Source organism: Paramisgurnus dabryanus, chromosome 6 (assembly GCF_030506205.2).
Source record: "Paramisgurnus dabryanus chromosome 6, PD_genome_1.1, whole genome shotgun sequence".
Taxonomy (NCBI): Eukaryota; Metazoa; Chordata; class Actinopteri; order Cypriniformes; family Cobitidae; genus Paramisgurnus; species Paramisgurnus dabryanus.
This window is the reverse complement of record NC_133342.1, coordinates 45,798,307-45,814,934: the sequence shown is the minus strand read 5'-3', so window position 1 is coordinate 45,814,934 and position 16,628 is coordinate 45,798,307. Positions and strand designations below refer to the sequence as shown.

Below are 16,628 nucleotides of genomic sequence, written 5' to 3'. Positions count from 1 at the left end.
TATAGTTGTCCAAATGAAGTCCTTAGCAACAAATATTACTAATGATAAATACATTTTATATATATTTACGCTAGGACATTTACAAAATATCATCATGGAAAACAAAGAAAGAAAGCGACCGTGACCGTAATAAAACTAGGATCAATATCGGACCAGCATTTAAAAGGTGGAGGAATCTATGAGATTTTTAAGGGTTCAAGCTGGATGCAGAGCTTGCCACATTTCTTCTCAACAGGTAATTGTGCTTTATCAACCATTGATTGTATTTCAGAGTGTTATGTAAGTAATCTAAGTATTCTTGCTAAGTATGCATTCACAATAATACTGATGCACACGCGCTGACGAGAATGAGCTCGTACGGGAGGTTGCTCGGAGGTAGTGGGGGAGGGACATGAAATTGTAAACATTTGGAAACTGCTCAATCCTCCAGAGTTGCTGACAGCAGCTTTAAGAGTGTAATGATTAAATAATTTTGACCCAATGCTACAAATATACCCATTCTAATTTAGTCTTATAACTGCTTCTGACTGGTTTTGTGGTCCAGGTTAAATATGTATTATATAAACTATTTTAAAACAACACTATGTAGTTTCCATGTAAAAATGACTTACAGCTCCCCCATGTGGTCGAAAAGCGAAACAGTGCCTGGTATCAGACACTCTTCTGCAGGCAGGGGGAGGGGCGGGGCTGTGTTTCCTACCCTCCACCGCCACTTTCAGAGTGTGCTTATAGCAGCTAGGAGGCTGCTCAGGTTGCAGCAACAGTACAATTTGTCCAGTTAAAAGTTGTTCTATCACTGAAATAATTTTAGAGACATTATTAAAAGGTAAAAAAACTACATAGAGTTGCTTTAAATATATATTTAATTATTATTTTATTTAATATTAAGTATGCATGTTCAGTTGTTTGTTTGGTTATATTTGGTTATAATTTTTTATCATAAATTATATTTAAGTTTTATTATAAGTTATAATGTTTATATTCTATTAATAAATGAATAAAATCCTCATAAAAAGTTTATTATTATAGTTATTATTTTAGGCCCTACCTCTTGTTGATATTGTCCAGGCCCCAAATCTGTATCACATAATATAATGTAATTCTTCTCATCTGTTTTAACTATTGTCTCTCTCTCTCTCTCTCTCTCTCTCTCTCTCTCTCTCCCTCTCTCTCTCTCTCTCTTCACAGGAGCCTGACCTCTGCCTCAGACTGGTAACTGCAGCCTATTAAAACATATCTTTGTTTCTTTCATAAACAATACAGTAGAGGGGAATGGTATAAGAACAGCAATGAGAAAGCCCTGTTCATATTTCTTACTGGTGGCTGACGAACCCACAAATCAGACACAAAGACTTCTTTATGAGAACATAGTGACCCCAGTGAGATAAAAATGAAATGTACAGCTGAGACAGATTATTAAGCCGCAGGACCTCTAGCAGGTGTTTTTGTCCTGAACTGCAATGGTTTTAAGTAACAACTGCCTCAATCTGTTACAAGACTTCCAGCGCAGCGTGTCATAGGGGTCCATTGTTTTTAGCTGGCAGTATTAAAGGACCAGTATGTAAGAAATGTATATCAATTAATCATAAAATGGCCCTGATATGTCACTAGACATTAAGAAATCATTTTCATTTCCAGTGATGGGAATAACGGCGTTATAAGTAATTGGCGTTAGTAACTGCGTTATTTTTTTCAGTAACGAGTAATCAAATAAATTACTGTTTCCCCCGTTATAACGCCGTTATCGTTACTGACATTAAAATGCTGCGCATTACTAAAATTGATCTAACTGTAGTGATTTTCACCCGCGTATGCTCACTCTCTCAGCCAAACACTGATTTTCTCTTGTGTGTGTGTTTGGAGAAACATAACTGATGCTGATTGGTGTGTCTGTGTGTTAGAGGGGGTGGGAGAACCACATAGCTGATGGTGATTGGCTTAGTCTCCAACGTTAGCCAACCAGAGGCAGAGTTCACAAACAGGCACGCCCACTCGCACAGTCCGACTAAGAGTCTGAGCGAGCGAGCAGTGTCAAAAAGTCTGAGCAACTTTGTCGCTAGATTTAGCAACTTTCTATCACTTTAGCGACTTTATAGGACAAATCTAGCTATCTTTTCTGGCGTGGTTGGAGACATTTGTAGACTGACATGAAAATACGCGTCGTTTTCTCTTCTCAACGAGCAGCGGTGCTGCTGATGACTGTGCCCCATCTCAAAACACTGACAGGCAGCCCGGGCATCGCGCATTAATCACTCCGAAAACACCGGCGACAGGGTGATGGCAAGTACAACAAGCTCAAAGGTAGCGATCGCAAACACGAAGTATAAAGCACTACTTTTCCATTGTTGAGGTGAAAGGCAATAATGTTTGTGTAATGTGCAACTTATGCCCATGAAGAAAAAGTCTCTCCACGTCTGTGGCAAGTAATTCTGATCTAATAAAGCACCTCAAATCGTCACATGCTGCCAAAAAATTTGTGATTTCTCTGTAGTATTCATTTTAGTCATTTAACATATTTAATTTGTAAGGGGTATTCAAGTTATTTGAAATATTAGATTTTTTTAAGTAACGCAGTAATTACTTTTCCTGGTAATTAATTACTTTTATAATAATGTAACGCAGTTACTAACTCAGTTACTATTTTTGAGAAGTAATTAGTAACTATAACTAATTACTTTTTTAAAGTAACGTTCCCAACACTGTTCATTTCAAATTCTTATATCACTGACAACAGTGGTCTGGCCACGATATTTTCATTTAAAAAATGGAGTTGCAGCCCTCAACTGATGTTTATGTTGTCATCTTGTGTATTGGCCACCAGTTGTGTGATTGCAGTTCCAGTTTTAGCCAGAATCCTATATACTGTTCCTTTAACGTTTTCTGTTTGAATCACTTTAGCAAAGATGTTCGGTCTACTTTGGTCTACACGTTGTTTAAGTAGCAAATGCATTTGTGCCCAATTTTGCACCCATGAGCATTCTGGTCTGAAAACGAGGTGTGTTCAGGCACATTGTTGGCGCACTGGTATTTTGAGGCAACTAAAATAGACTACGCCATTGGCACAATATTGTTTTTGTTATTTAATGAGCGCGTTAGTAATTTGCAACGGGATGTCAACACGCATTTGCTTATCACATGGATGCGCAGCAGCACATTAACATTTTAAAATATGAAAAATCAAAGGATTAAAATGTAAAAGATTATTATTGAGTCTCTTGGAAATAAATGAGGAATGATCAAGGGCGTAGTTTTGATTTTGACATTGGTGGGGACATTAATAATGTCATATTAATCTTAGGTGTCATATCTATTAATGTTGCATATATCAAAAACAACAAATATAGAATAGGCCGATTTATTTTTACTTTTTTTGTGATGTCAGTCAAAATTCTGACTGGGCAAATAAAATACTCAACCATCAGATTTCCTCCCAATCTGCTCCAGCAAAAAAATATATTATACACTGTAAAAAATAAATTGTTGGCTCAATGAATTATTTTTTATCATTTTCATATTATTTTAAAATGATCATTTACAATATTATCATTTTTGCCCGACCTGTTGACATTGGGACAGGTGTTGCGAATTAGCCATGGCTATAAACACTGTGATACAGGCATCGGATTGTTCTTGATGTAATAATCTATGTTTTTTTGTATCTGTCCCTATTAAAAAAAAAACAAATAAATAAAAGCAAGTTGGTGAATATTTTTTAATAAAAAAGGAAAAACTAAATGAAACGAACAGCATAGATCTGTTAGTTATTGTGGCTGCGGTGTGTCACGTGACAATCATGACGCGTCGCCATGGACTCAAGAGGTCAGTTAAAATATTTTTTTACTTACGCGTGAAAGGGTTGATTTAAAAAATATATATATTCTAAGGAAACAACAATAGCCCAAGTTAAGTAAACATTTTTATTGAGACTATAAAAAATTATTCTGTATCCAGGATAGTGGGGTAGCCACCTGTATGCCAGTGCCACCCACAGTGGCAGCTGGCACACCCTTGGCTATGCCATGTCCTGACAGCTGAGAAATTAAACGTTCTTGATAGCACAACAGAGGTAGGGCTGTCGCAGTTAAGAAATTTCCCTTGCGGTTATTTTGGTTTGCCTTTATAGCGCGATGTGCGGTTTTACCCTGAATTTACAAAGCTCTATTTTTGAGTGAGTTATGTAGCTTATATTTTAACTGACAGAGAGACACGTTTTATAACATTTTTGTTTATTGTTAAATGCCAAACAGCAACAAGAAAGAACATCCCTTTACCAATTTAAATAAAAAAGAAATCTAAGAGTTCTAAATTATCACATGAAAACAAGCAATAAGAAAATGGCTTTTTCTAATTTGAAAAACGAAAGAATTCTTAAAGGAACAGTATGTAAGAAATTTCTATCAATTAATCATAAAATGGCCCTGATATGTCACTAGACGTTAAGAAATCATTTTCATTTCAAATATTTATATCACTGACATCAGTGGCCTGGCCAGGATATTGTCATTTAAAAAGTGGAGTTGCAGCCCTCAACTGATGTTTATGTTGTCATTTTGTGTATTGGCCACTAGTTGTGTGATTGCAGTACCAGTTTTAGCCACAAGGTTTGTGATTGCAATACCAGTTTTGGCCACAATCCTACATACTGTTCCTTTAAGTAAGCTATCGCATAAAAACAACGTGTATAGGCGTAAGTGAACATACAGAGAATTAACTAAATATTACTTTATCAGTAACGAATGTGATTTAGACATGGGTTATGCAGTTCTGTTCAACTTGGATAAATCAGTAACAGAATATTTAGATGTGTCACACATAAATTACATATTCTGTAACTAATATACACTGCTATACTACTGTGTAAACATTTTGAAACACTTAACTAAAATATTTCTTATACCCTTCAAAATAATATACTCTTAAGGTATATGATTCAATTACGTTTGTGGACAAAAATATAGTCTCAACATATACATTTATTTCAATTGAGAACTAAAATTTAATTTAAAACTTTTTTTTTCAAATTACTTGGACAAAATGATAAAATAAAATTCAAGCCCATAATACATAGAAATTTCTTTAAAATATCTGAGGGTGAAATCTCAAAAAATTACTGAAAAAACCCAAGTGTACACTGTAAAAAAAATCCGTAGAAATTACAATGATATTGCAGCTGGGTTGCCGGTAATTTACCGTAGATTTACATTTATGTTATTTACTGGCAAGAGTTTGTTCAAAGTTAAATAAATTTTAAATATTAACAAGTCTTTATCTTTACAGAATAAAACTATACAATAACAGCCTCATGCAAAGCATTCTGGGAACCAGAAATCATCATCAACCTTTTTCTGTTTTTTGCTTCAGATTTTGTTTCCCAGAATGTTTTGCTTGATGCTGTTTTTTTAGTTTTACTCTGTAAAGACAAAGACTTGTAAATGTTTAATGTTCATTTAATTTTGAACAAAATATTGCCAGTAAAAACATAAATTTAAATCTACGGTAAATTACCGGCAACCCAGCTGCAATTTCTACGGAATTTTTTTACAGTGTATATATTTCAAATTCTAGGCAAAGGGTGGCTGCATTTGAAATGCTAAAATATAACAGTTTGGATTTCAGAAGTTTTAGTCTCAAGATAATTCACATATGTTGTACAAATGGGACACGGCCTGTGAAAACCCAGCAAAGTATTTCTTTGTGACTTACTGTTTTCTACATAAAATCATCCTACACAATTCAGAAAACATTCTCTGAAAATATAATCTTGACATCTTCAATACTGACTGAGTAAGGTCATGCCAAAGACTGAAATCAGTAAATTCAAACTTTAGATGTCATTAGATGTTAAGACAGAAGCCTGTAGTTCATATACAAGATCACATATTTATGTATCTTAGAAATATATTGTAAATAATAATGTGCATGTACATAACAAAAACATTTAATCATAAAACATTCTCGTCAGGTCTTCTGTCTTTGTTTCCTACACTCGTCTCTGCAAGGAGTTCCTTAAAACCTTAGAGGTTCCTCTTTGTTGCCTGTGTTTCCTGTCCCAAACACCGCCTTTTAAACATCTGGACACCACTTCTTCCTCTCCATGGTTCCTCTTTGTTGCTTTAGGATCACCTAAATGGAAACATCCAAAAGCATACAGTACTTAATGTAAGCATATAAAAAATCTGGTCTACTGTGCTGTTGCATTCCTGAATGTCTGGCTGTGCATTATAAACAGTGTTAATTCTTCTTTACATCCTCAGCTATACTTAAAATGAGTGCTAAAGGGGGAATTAATGCAAATGTCTTGAAAATTATACATTTTATTGTTAGAGATAGATATATCTAAAGATAACAGTCACCCACTTGCTTACCACCAAACTGTGTTGAACAAGTGCTTGCATCAGTGTTCATGTAATCGAGTAAAGTATAACCTTATTCACACAGCACTTTGGTCCCAGAAAATATCCGTAAAATTGGCAGACAGGCATTTGTGTGAACGCAAACATGTGCCGTAGATGTTCTGGGATTGTTCCAGGAAAGAGGACCTAGTAACATTACCGTAAGATCCCTGGAAAGCCCTCTTTGTGAATGAGACATAGAAACAATGGCGTAGTTTTGAAGTTATGGTTCAGCTCTTTAAAACAAGGGTTTTACAAAGGTCGGCAAACTGGAAAATCATTGGCAGTGTGAATGAACCAAAAATCAAATGGTCCTTGACCAAGTTTAAGTATAATATGAATGGGCCCTTCTTCAATGTATCGTGTCTAACAGATACAAAGTTGAAAAGTTTGTCTCACCTGTGGGCCACAACACTTAGTTCTGTCTTAGTATACGCCTTAGTCCTCGGTCTAGATCTCACCCAAACACTGTAAACGGAGCAGAACAGAAATGTTAATTTGTAAGTAGAAATGATAAGTGGACCCAGATTTGTTCCAGAATGTATTAAATGAAATTAACATGGTCTGATTTGTCTAAGATACAAAACAAAGAACAAACAGAAACCAATAGTAAACTTCAACACAATAGTAACGACTTCATGAACTTCTTTTCTAACAAAATTTCGGCTATTAGGGAAAACATCGTAGCTACCCAGGCAGCCACCACTCTACCCATTAGTTCACTTAACACTAGACTACCATACGAACATCTTGATTCATTTAAACCTACTACAATAGATGAGTTCTCTAAACTAGTCACATCATCCAACTCATCGTCCTGTATATTAGACCCCGTTCCCACAAAACTACTTAAAGAAGTATTCCCTGTAGTGTCAACCCCGGTTCTAAATATCTTTAACTCATCGCTAGAAATAGGATACGTTCCAACAGCTTTCAAACTAGCAGTTATTAAACCGCTGATTAAAAAAACCACAGCTTGACCAAGGAGAACTTAATAACTTTAGACCAATCTCAAATCTCCCTTTTCTTTCGAAAATATTAGAAAAGGTAGTGGCAAGCCAGTTACGCACATTCTTGACAAATAATAGTACATATGAAAAGTTCCAATCAGGATTCAGGCCCCACCATAGCACAGAGACAGCGTTGCTTAGAGTTACAAATGACCTCCTATTAACATCCGATCGTGGTGAAATCTCAATTCTTATATTACTAGACCTTAGTGCAGCCTTTGACACAATAGATCACAGAATCTTACTCAATAGACTAGAAAACTATGTTGGTATCAGCGGTCAGGCGCTAGCCTGGTTTAGGTCATATTTAACCAATCGCTATCACTTTGTTTATGTAAATGAGGAAGAGTCATATCACTCCCTGGTTAAATACGGTGTACCGCAGGGATCAGTTTTGGGTCCTATCCTGTTCTCGTTATACATGTTACCCCTAGGAGACATTATCAGGAAACATAACATACATTTTCACTGCTATGCGGATGATACCCAGCTTTACATCTCCTCGCATCCCAGCGAAACACACACGTTTTCTAAGCTAAAAGACTGCATTAGCGATGTTAGTGACTGGATGGCACATAACTTTCTTAAGCTCAACTCCAATAAGACAGAGGTACTTATTATTGAACCAAATCGTTACAAACATAATATGTCAGATTACAAATTGCACATAGATGGCTGTACTGTGGTGCCATCTTCAACGGTTAGGAACTTAGGTGTGATGTTCGACAGCAACTGATCCTTTGATAGTCATATCGCCAACGTCTGCCGCACAGCATTCTTCCATCTTAGAAATATCTCAAAAATACGCCATATACTGTCTACATCTGACGCAGAGAAGCTTATTCATGCTTTTATGACCTCTAGAAAAGACTATTGTAACTCGCTACTCGGGGGATGCCATTCAAATCAGGTCAACAAGCTTCAGCTAGTTCAAAACGCTTCTGCAAGGGTACTTACTCGATCTAAGAAGTATGACCACATAAGCCCAATTCTGGCATCTTTACACTGGCTACCAGTTAAATATCGCATCCAATTTAAAATATCACTAATCACCTACAAAGCTTTAAATGGCTTAGCACCCTCATATCTTGGAGAATTACTATCAGAATACAATCCATCACGCACACTACGGTCGCAAAATTCTGGCCTATTGATTATCCCTAGACTATCAAAAGTGTCTAAAAGTGGAAGATCCTTTTCCTACTTAGCCCCTAAGCTCTGGAATGATTTACCAACCGATGTCCGAGAATCAGACACAGTCGATCATTTTAAATCTAGACTTAAAACTTTTCTCTTCAACAAAGCATTCGCATAATTTGTCTAGTAAAGGTACTTAACTCGCAATAGTTATTTTTACGGAACAAAGCACTCACGGTCATAACACAGACCAACCAAATAAATAAATAAAAACCTTTTCTGCATGAACACTTAAAATGAATTGCATTAAATAGTTTGCCACCGTTTGCCACTGAACCTGCATTAACGACGACAGTGGGGCCTCCAGCCTTAGTCAAACGGGTTGGTATGTATGGTCGGGTTGCGTTTTTCGCGCTTTCGTGTGTCTTGTGAATAGTATGCCATACAGACCCGTTTGCCACTGAACCTGCATTAACGACGAGAGTGGGGCTTCCGGCCTTAGTCAAACGGGTTAGCACGTATGGTCGGGTTGCGATGTTTTTGGCGTTTTCTCCTGGTCCTGTAAATGGTATACAATATAGACCTGTTTGCCACTGAACCTGCATTAACGACGACAGTGGGGCTTTAGGCCTTAGTCAAACGGGTCGTCAGGTTTCATTTTCTCTTAAAGATCGGAAGGTGACCCTTATTTACCATATATACCCTCGCATTGGGTCCCTAATTTGCTAAATCCTCAACTGTGGATAACATAATTATGCCGCAATAGTTAGTCTGTCTGGAACTAAGCTGAGTTAAACCACATCACTGTGTGACACTTTAATACATATGAACGGCCGCTACGCTAATACGATTTTGTTTTTCTCTCCCTGTCTCGTCCTCGACCCGAGGACAACGAGACAAACAGACCCAGTCCCGGTAGATGTGAAAGTCGGCACACCTCTGATCTACTGGCCGTCCTTCAACGTTATGCCCAGCTGATGCCTGACCAACGATCACCGGCAGAACCGCTTAATCTCCGCTAAATCTCCTTATCCGTTCTTCCAAGGGTTTTTCCCTCCTAGGACTTATTTTTCCACGGATAAAAGCCCGGGGTTTTTTTTCTCCTAGGGGGTTTTTCACCCCGGGGAGGCAGCCTTTTTGGGCTTTACCTAGCTCCCTCTTCTATACGTTGCTTTAGTAATACGTGCACTTATAATATTGAGTCATAGCCGCAGCAAATTTAACTGCTCATGCTATCATGTATTTTGTTGTGCTATCTGTCGTTTTTCTGTGCTTTTCACTGCTTCTATTTATGTAAAGCTGCTTTGAAACAATTGACTTTTGTGAAAAGCGCTATATAAATAAAATCGAATTGAATTGAATTGAATTGAATTGAATTGAATTGAATTGAATTAAGATAAAGGATAAAATTCACCGTTAAATAAAAGATATTTTAAGAGGGTTGAGTTGTCTCAACCAAATCATCATGTTGCTTTGACGTCTTTGTTTTAGTTTATCTTTACCCTTCTGCTTGTTAACAGCACACTTCACTTTATGCATTACTTTATTATTTTATTAATGTCAAACACACTTTCAGGATCGTGAGTGTATTTAAATAGATAAGACTGAGCAGTGTTAATTTACCACCAGGGCTTTTGATCTGTAAATGAATTCAGTCAAAGCAACAAGATGACTGTCTGATGACTCGAATGAGTTAAAGGATTACTCCTCCCACCAAAATGAAAATTGACTGATTATTTACTCACCATCATGTCATCTAAGAAGTGTATCTATTACTTTTTTAACAGAACACAATTAGAGTTATATTAAAAAATTTCCTGGTTCTTTACATTTATATATTGTATTTTTATTTTTGCTTTATAATGGCATTGACTGGGATCAATGTTTTTCAAAGCTCAAAAGTATATCCATCCATCATTAAAGTAATCCATATATAACCCAGTGGATTAATAAATGTCTTCCGAAGCGAAACAATACGTTTGTAAGAAAAACTATTCATATTTATAGCTTTTTGTGATAGAGACAAGACATTTACAAAGTTAAAAAGACAATTTAAATATGGCTGCACTTGTTATCGCATTGGATGTTATGCATCTCATGATATGAATTGTGATGAAACACAGAAGAGACACGTGAGAAACAATGCCATTTAGTTGTTGTAGTCTGTTTACATTACATATGCACCGTAATGTAGCCCGTCATGTGTGTGGTTCGTCATTTTAAAATATGTGTTGGGCGTATCGCATAAACCCATGTGAATTACGTGTCATGTCAAAATAAGTGCCTGCTGCACACACGTCTGAAGGGTTTATGATAAAAGATACCTGCATTATCTCATGCGTAATCAGAGTTTAATGTTAAGTGAATGTGTTGCATGTATTTTGTGAACATGAGCATCTCTTTTATCATAAACGGTTTTGACGCGTGTGCAGCAGGCACTTCTTTTGACAAGACAAGTGATGCACATGGTTTACATGACGCAACAAACACATATTTTTGAAAACACGAGCAACACAAATGACACTCTGAACACTTATTTTGAATTCGCACCCCTCAGAAGAGCAGTCCCGAGCATAACAAAACAATGTGTAAAGCAGTGCTTCCCAATCCTGGTCCTCGAGCACCCCCTCCCAAAAACTTATTTAAAACACCTGATTCAAGTTATCAGCCTCCTTCCAAAATGGTAAACATGTCTCCCTAACAAGCTGATGAGTTAAATAAGGAGACATCTAAAACTTTTTGGGAGGGGGTGCTCGAGGACCAGGATTGTGAAGCAATGGTGTAACGCACTCCTTTATGATCTTATCATAAACAAAAAAATACACGTGTGGTTTCTCGAGAGATAAATCACGGATAAGCAAACTACAGATGCTACAAAAAAACCTACCAAGTGCAAGACTTTTTAATATGTCATGTCTTTATGGCATGTGTGCGAAAGCACAAACAAATCCAGAAAACTATTGGCAGCGTGAATTAACCAAAATCCAATAATCCCGAACAACTCCCGCATGTATTTGTCACAGGTCGAAGCGGACCAAGTACTGCAAGAGGGAGGTCGCTCGATCTGCGATGGAAACACAGGTAAGTCAACACTTTGCAGATGGCTGGGGCCTTGGTTTTCTCTCAGGCAGCGTACGGCCCAATCTGCTAGTTCACTGCTATGGACAATGGGTAAGTACTTTCCAGACGGCTGGGACTTTGCTTCTGCTTCGTATAGCATACAACTCACACTGCAGGTTCTTAGCTTTAAGCAGAAGGCAGTATTTTACAGTGGACTGGGGCTTTACAGTTACTTCAGGTCACGTATGACTAAATCTGCTGTCTCTTAGCGTTAGGCAGAAAGGTAAGTAATTCACGGGTGACTGGGGCTTTACAGTTACTTCAGGTAACGTACAACTCACTCCATTGGCTCTTAGTGTTAGGCAGATGGTAAGTAATTTACAGATGACTGGGAATTTACAGTTACTTCAGGTAACGTACAACCCGATCTGCTGGCTCTTGGCTTTAGGCAGGAAGGTAAGTAATTTGCAGGTGACTGGGGTTTTACAGTTACTTCAGGTATCGCACAACTCACTCCCCTGACTCTTAGCGTTAGGCAGAAGGTAGGTAATTTACAGAGGACTGGGACTTTACAGTTACTTCAAGTAACGTACAACTCGATCTGCTGGCTCTTAGCTTTAGGCAGAAAGGTAAGTAATTTGCAGGTGACTGGGGCTTTACAGTTACTCTATGACTTCTCAACAGCAGGCGGGTGCTTCACATACATCACTCTTCCTGGGCGGTGGACTTTTGGTAAGTAGACTGCGAAACAGTAAGTAAATGGAGCTTACAGACCTTAAACGGCGAGAGTGTCTTGCACTGGCCTACGTTGAGGCTCCAATGGACAACGGTTGAGCTAGGAACTGCTGTGCCAAGCCGAACGCTTCCCTCTCCTCTCCTCCAGCTGACGGGACAGAGATCTAGACAGGGGCGAACCTTTGGAGTTAACTTGGAGTTAACCACACAGTTAACTTTCCTCTCGCAGCAGCCAAGCTTTCTCCTTGCAAATATATACTTCTCGCTTTACTCACACCAGTCTTTCGTGGTTGCTTAGCTCACCACCGCCTCAGCAGGGACAGGAAGATCCAGGATGTCGATGCTGGGCATCAATGTAGGGTATCCATGCATGAAGTCGCAATGGCATGTGAATAAGATGTCACCTCACCAGCCTCGACGTCCACTTGTTTCACCACGACTCATCCAGCCTAGAGGTGGTTACTGACGACACAAACACAGTATAACACTGCAAGTTTTTAAGTTTACACACTCATGGCAATGACAAGGACTCACCCACTGCACTCCACACACTCTAAGTGAAATAGGGTCAGAACCACGGCTGACTAGGACTCGTCCTGGGATTCACTGGGCGCTGATTGCAACGGAGGGTCGAAATGTGACCGTCGCGACCCCCTGCGTCTTCCTGTACTTGTGATCCCCGGCTCACCCACAACTCCTTTCTACAGTGGGGCCGCTAACCTGTATGCTAGAAACTCACAACACTCGCTGGATGGTTTACTCACAAGCGGTGGTAACACTCTTCCTTTGTCTCCTTCTCCTTTTAGCTGTCAGATACTCTTCACACCATCGGTTACCAATCGCTGGCGGTCTCCCTCGGCGACACTTCTGGTGAGTATTCCTATGACTGTTACTCAGAGTATATTATTGGTTTGCATTTGTTGTTTCACAGATTGTCATTTAAATGTAATATACTAAGCCCAGTTACTAGTGTCCTTTACTCCTTTCTCACCCAGTCAATAGTATCCTCCGCCTTCGCAATGCTGACTTCGCCCAGACCTTGACTCCTCTCACCAGATCGGCTAGAATAAACTGCCTCATTTGCAACTTCTGAAGCTCTTTATATACTCCTTCTCTTCTCCCCATTGTCCAATCCAAAATCGCCACGTTCACTTCACACACCTGTGCCTGATAAAGCCTAATTTTCCTCCCGGAGTTTCCGGTCTCATGAAGGGGGGAGAAGCAGTTATAAGTGGGATCTCAAAAGCCTGAGGCAATGTGGGGGGAGAAGTGCTGGCTCGTGTCTTCCACTGTCGGTTTGCTGGCATTGGAAAGAATCTCATCTGGATAGATCGCATCCTAGATCTACATGCCCTGCACAGAGAAACAGATGGCTTAGTACCTCTATGTCCTTTCTCCGATAAAACTAATATGACAGTATGGTTAAGATCAAAAACACTTAGGGCCCTATCTTGCACCCAGCACAATTGACTTTGTCAGTGACGCATGTATCATTCGTATTTTGCACCGGCGCACAGCAGGTTTTTCCCTCCACAGACGCACGTCGGCAAACTAGGGAATGAACTTGCGCTCCCTGGGCGGTTCAGCGCAAAAAAGGAGGCGTGTTGCGGCGCAAACCATCCCTGATGCTATTTTGCAGTTTCAAAAAACAATTGCTCCACTGACCAAAAAAAACTAGTGTAAAGTCAGTGGCACGTTGCGCGTGGTTCATTATGCTATTTTAAGGGTGCATGCTTGACCATAATGTATAGCGTGCACAACGCGCACACACTTTGCTTATCTAATCTACACAGATGCAAAAAAATTTTATGCAAATCATAAATTGTTATAATAAAAAATATTAACACATGAAATAAGGGGAATCATAGTGGTGAACATTGTGGTGATAAATTTTATTTATTGTGTGGCTGCGTTAAAAAATTCTCATGCAAATAACGATTAAAATATTTTCATAAGAAACCTTAATGTATATGAAATTGATATGTAAGTGTACTTTGGGGTTGGACCTTGCTTGCGTTTCTTGGGTCCGATTTCAAAGCCCCCAAACCCTTTCAGCGGTGAGGGTGGACGCAGCGATGTCCTCTGCTGGCGTCAGGTCCTGAGGCAGATCCACCTCTCGTAACACGGCGTGTCCGATTTATACTGGCAAGCTTGGGATTCCCCTGTCTCCTGACATCATTGTAGCGCTTGGCGGAGGTATCCTCGTTTGATGGTTTAAGCATATCTTCTGTCAGGAGTTTCAGGACGGGTTTGACTGAAGACACTTTAACGTAGCTCTCGCCAGACAGCAGATCCGTAAATTCAGTTTTAGTTTTAGTGCTGCATTCACGGACTCAAGGACAGCAACGTCCTGCCAGCTTGGATTTAAATGTTGGTGTCAGTGGTCATCTAAAACTCTCCTGATAGCCGGGATTTGCTCCAAAACCCTTTCCACCATTTTCTGTTTGGTGCCCCATCTCGTAGCGCAGTCCTGAACAGAGTATTGGCCGTTAAATCATTGAATAGAAATTAGCCAAGAACAACATTTAATAGCCTACGAAAATAAATTATAGACTATGCTACGTTTTAAATTATTAAATTGTTTCAATATATATTTACTAATAAAAAATACATTTAAATTACCCCGACTGCAATAATACATATTAATTAGGCTAAATGTGCACAGACAGATAGGCTTAATGGACATTAAATTAAGTTGGCCTAAATGTTTTTTCTTCAATATATCTTACCTTTTGAAATAATTTTCATTTCAAAATTATTATTTTAAACGAAAAATACATTAAACCAAGCAACAGACACGTATACTATTTTAACAAAGGCTATATTGTTTAATTTCTATAGATTTCATTTTTATTTATTGCCTAATAACATTATCAATAAGTTAGCATAACTTACCAGTATGAGGCCATGCTGAGGTATTTAAAGTTCTGCTTGTGCTTTCACTGAAGGCTCAAAATTGCGATATGCGACCAAAATTTAATCTGTGCGACCTTAAAATATATTTGGGAGCATTTGTGCGACTGCCTATTTTGTTGTGGTGTGATTTGATTTAGATTGTGTATGCTGTGTGCTGTTCCAGGTTCAGCATTCTCTCCAACATTACATAACCAATCAAATTTACCATTAAGCTCTTGCGTTTAATGAAGAGCGCAGATTGGCTAATATGAATGTCAATCATTCCTTGTTGTCGTGCTACGTTGGAACGCAAAGCGCGAAAATGTGAAAAAACGAACCGCGAGCATGAAGATAACGAGGCGACTACAGCCAATGTTACTACTGTATTAATTCATGACTACGGTCCGGATTGAAATGCAACTTCACCACCGGAAAATAAGGCTTAACGTTAAAGCTTTCGGAGAGAGGCTTAAAGATTACGAGTGGCTCCGCTATGAAAATGACTCGATGTTACTGTGTTTATTGTAAATCCTGTGAAACGGAGGTTGCAGGTAAAACGGCGTTGGTGGCAGAATCCATACATTTTAAGCGCGAGACCTTGCTTAAACATGGCGAAAGTGCCAAAAACACAAGAATTGTCGTGACAAATGTGTTCATTATTGATGGAGACACTGACCTGTCTATCAAATAGTGTTTGATGATGTATGTGCGCATCCTGCTTGAGGGACATCCGACAGACATCCTTGTATTCCATGTTAAGATGGAACACGACAATGCTGATGGTATGTTTTTAAAAACATTGCCTATTTAGTAGTAATATCATCCTGGTAATGCAGTTATCAATACCAATATATATAAGCCTTCTATATTAGGGTCACTTTTGTAATGTCACCATCAATCAGTGTTTTACGTGTTTGCTAGATTTTCTATTGTAATCATATTTGTGTTTCCTGTAACTGTTAAATTATTATTGCTGCTATATTATTTAAACGGCATTTGGGTATTATTTTTAGTAATCTATGCAGCAAAAAAGACCAAATTTCAAATCTTGGCCATAGGATGTGTAAAGCCCAGTTGTGGTGTTTAATTTTTAATAAAATAAATCTATTAACTTATACAATGTAGTTGTGGTGCTTCATAATTTTTGGATGAGTGCGCCTAAATTTTTGCTGGTGCTCCTAACTCTTTAAAGTTGGGAGCACCAGTGCTACCAAATAAAAAAGTTAATTTTGAGCCCTGGTTTCACTAGATCTCTTCTCTTCAACCAGCTCTGAGAAAATGTACTGACCAATGTGTGACAGAGGCCCATTGCTCAGGCAGTGCAGTCCTTGACGCTTTGCGTTTGTAACTGCTAAATGTAAATTGTGACCAAAGCAGTTCAGCCACGGCCAATTCAACT

General features: G+C 38.5%; 1 pseudogene; it reads left to right on the top strand.

Annotated features, from left to right (window-relative positions):
* LOC141282318 (E3 SUMO-protein ligase ZBED1-like) overlaps window positions 1-15,441 on the top strand; it is a 33,786-nt pseudogene extending 18,345 nt beyond the window's left edge.
* The last annotated feature ends 1,187 nt before the right edge of the window (window positions 15,442-16,628 follow it).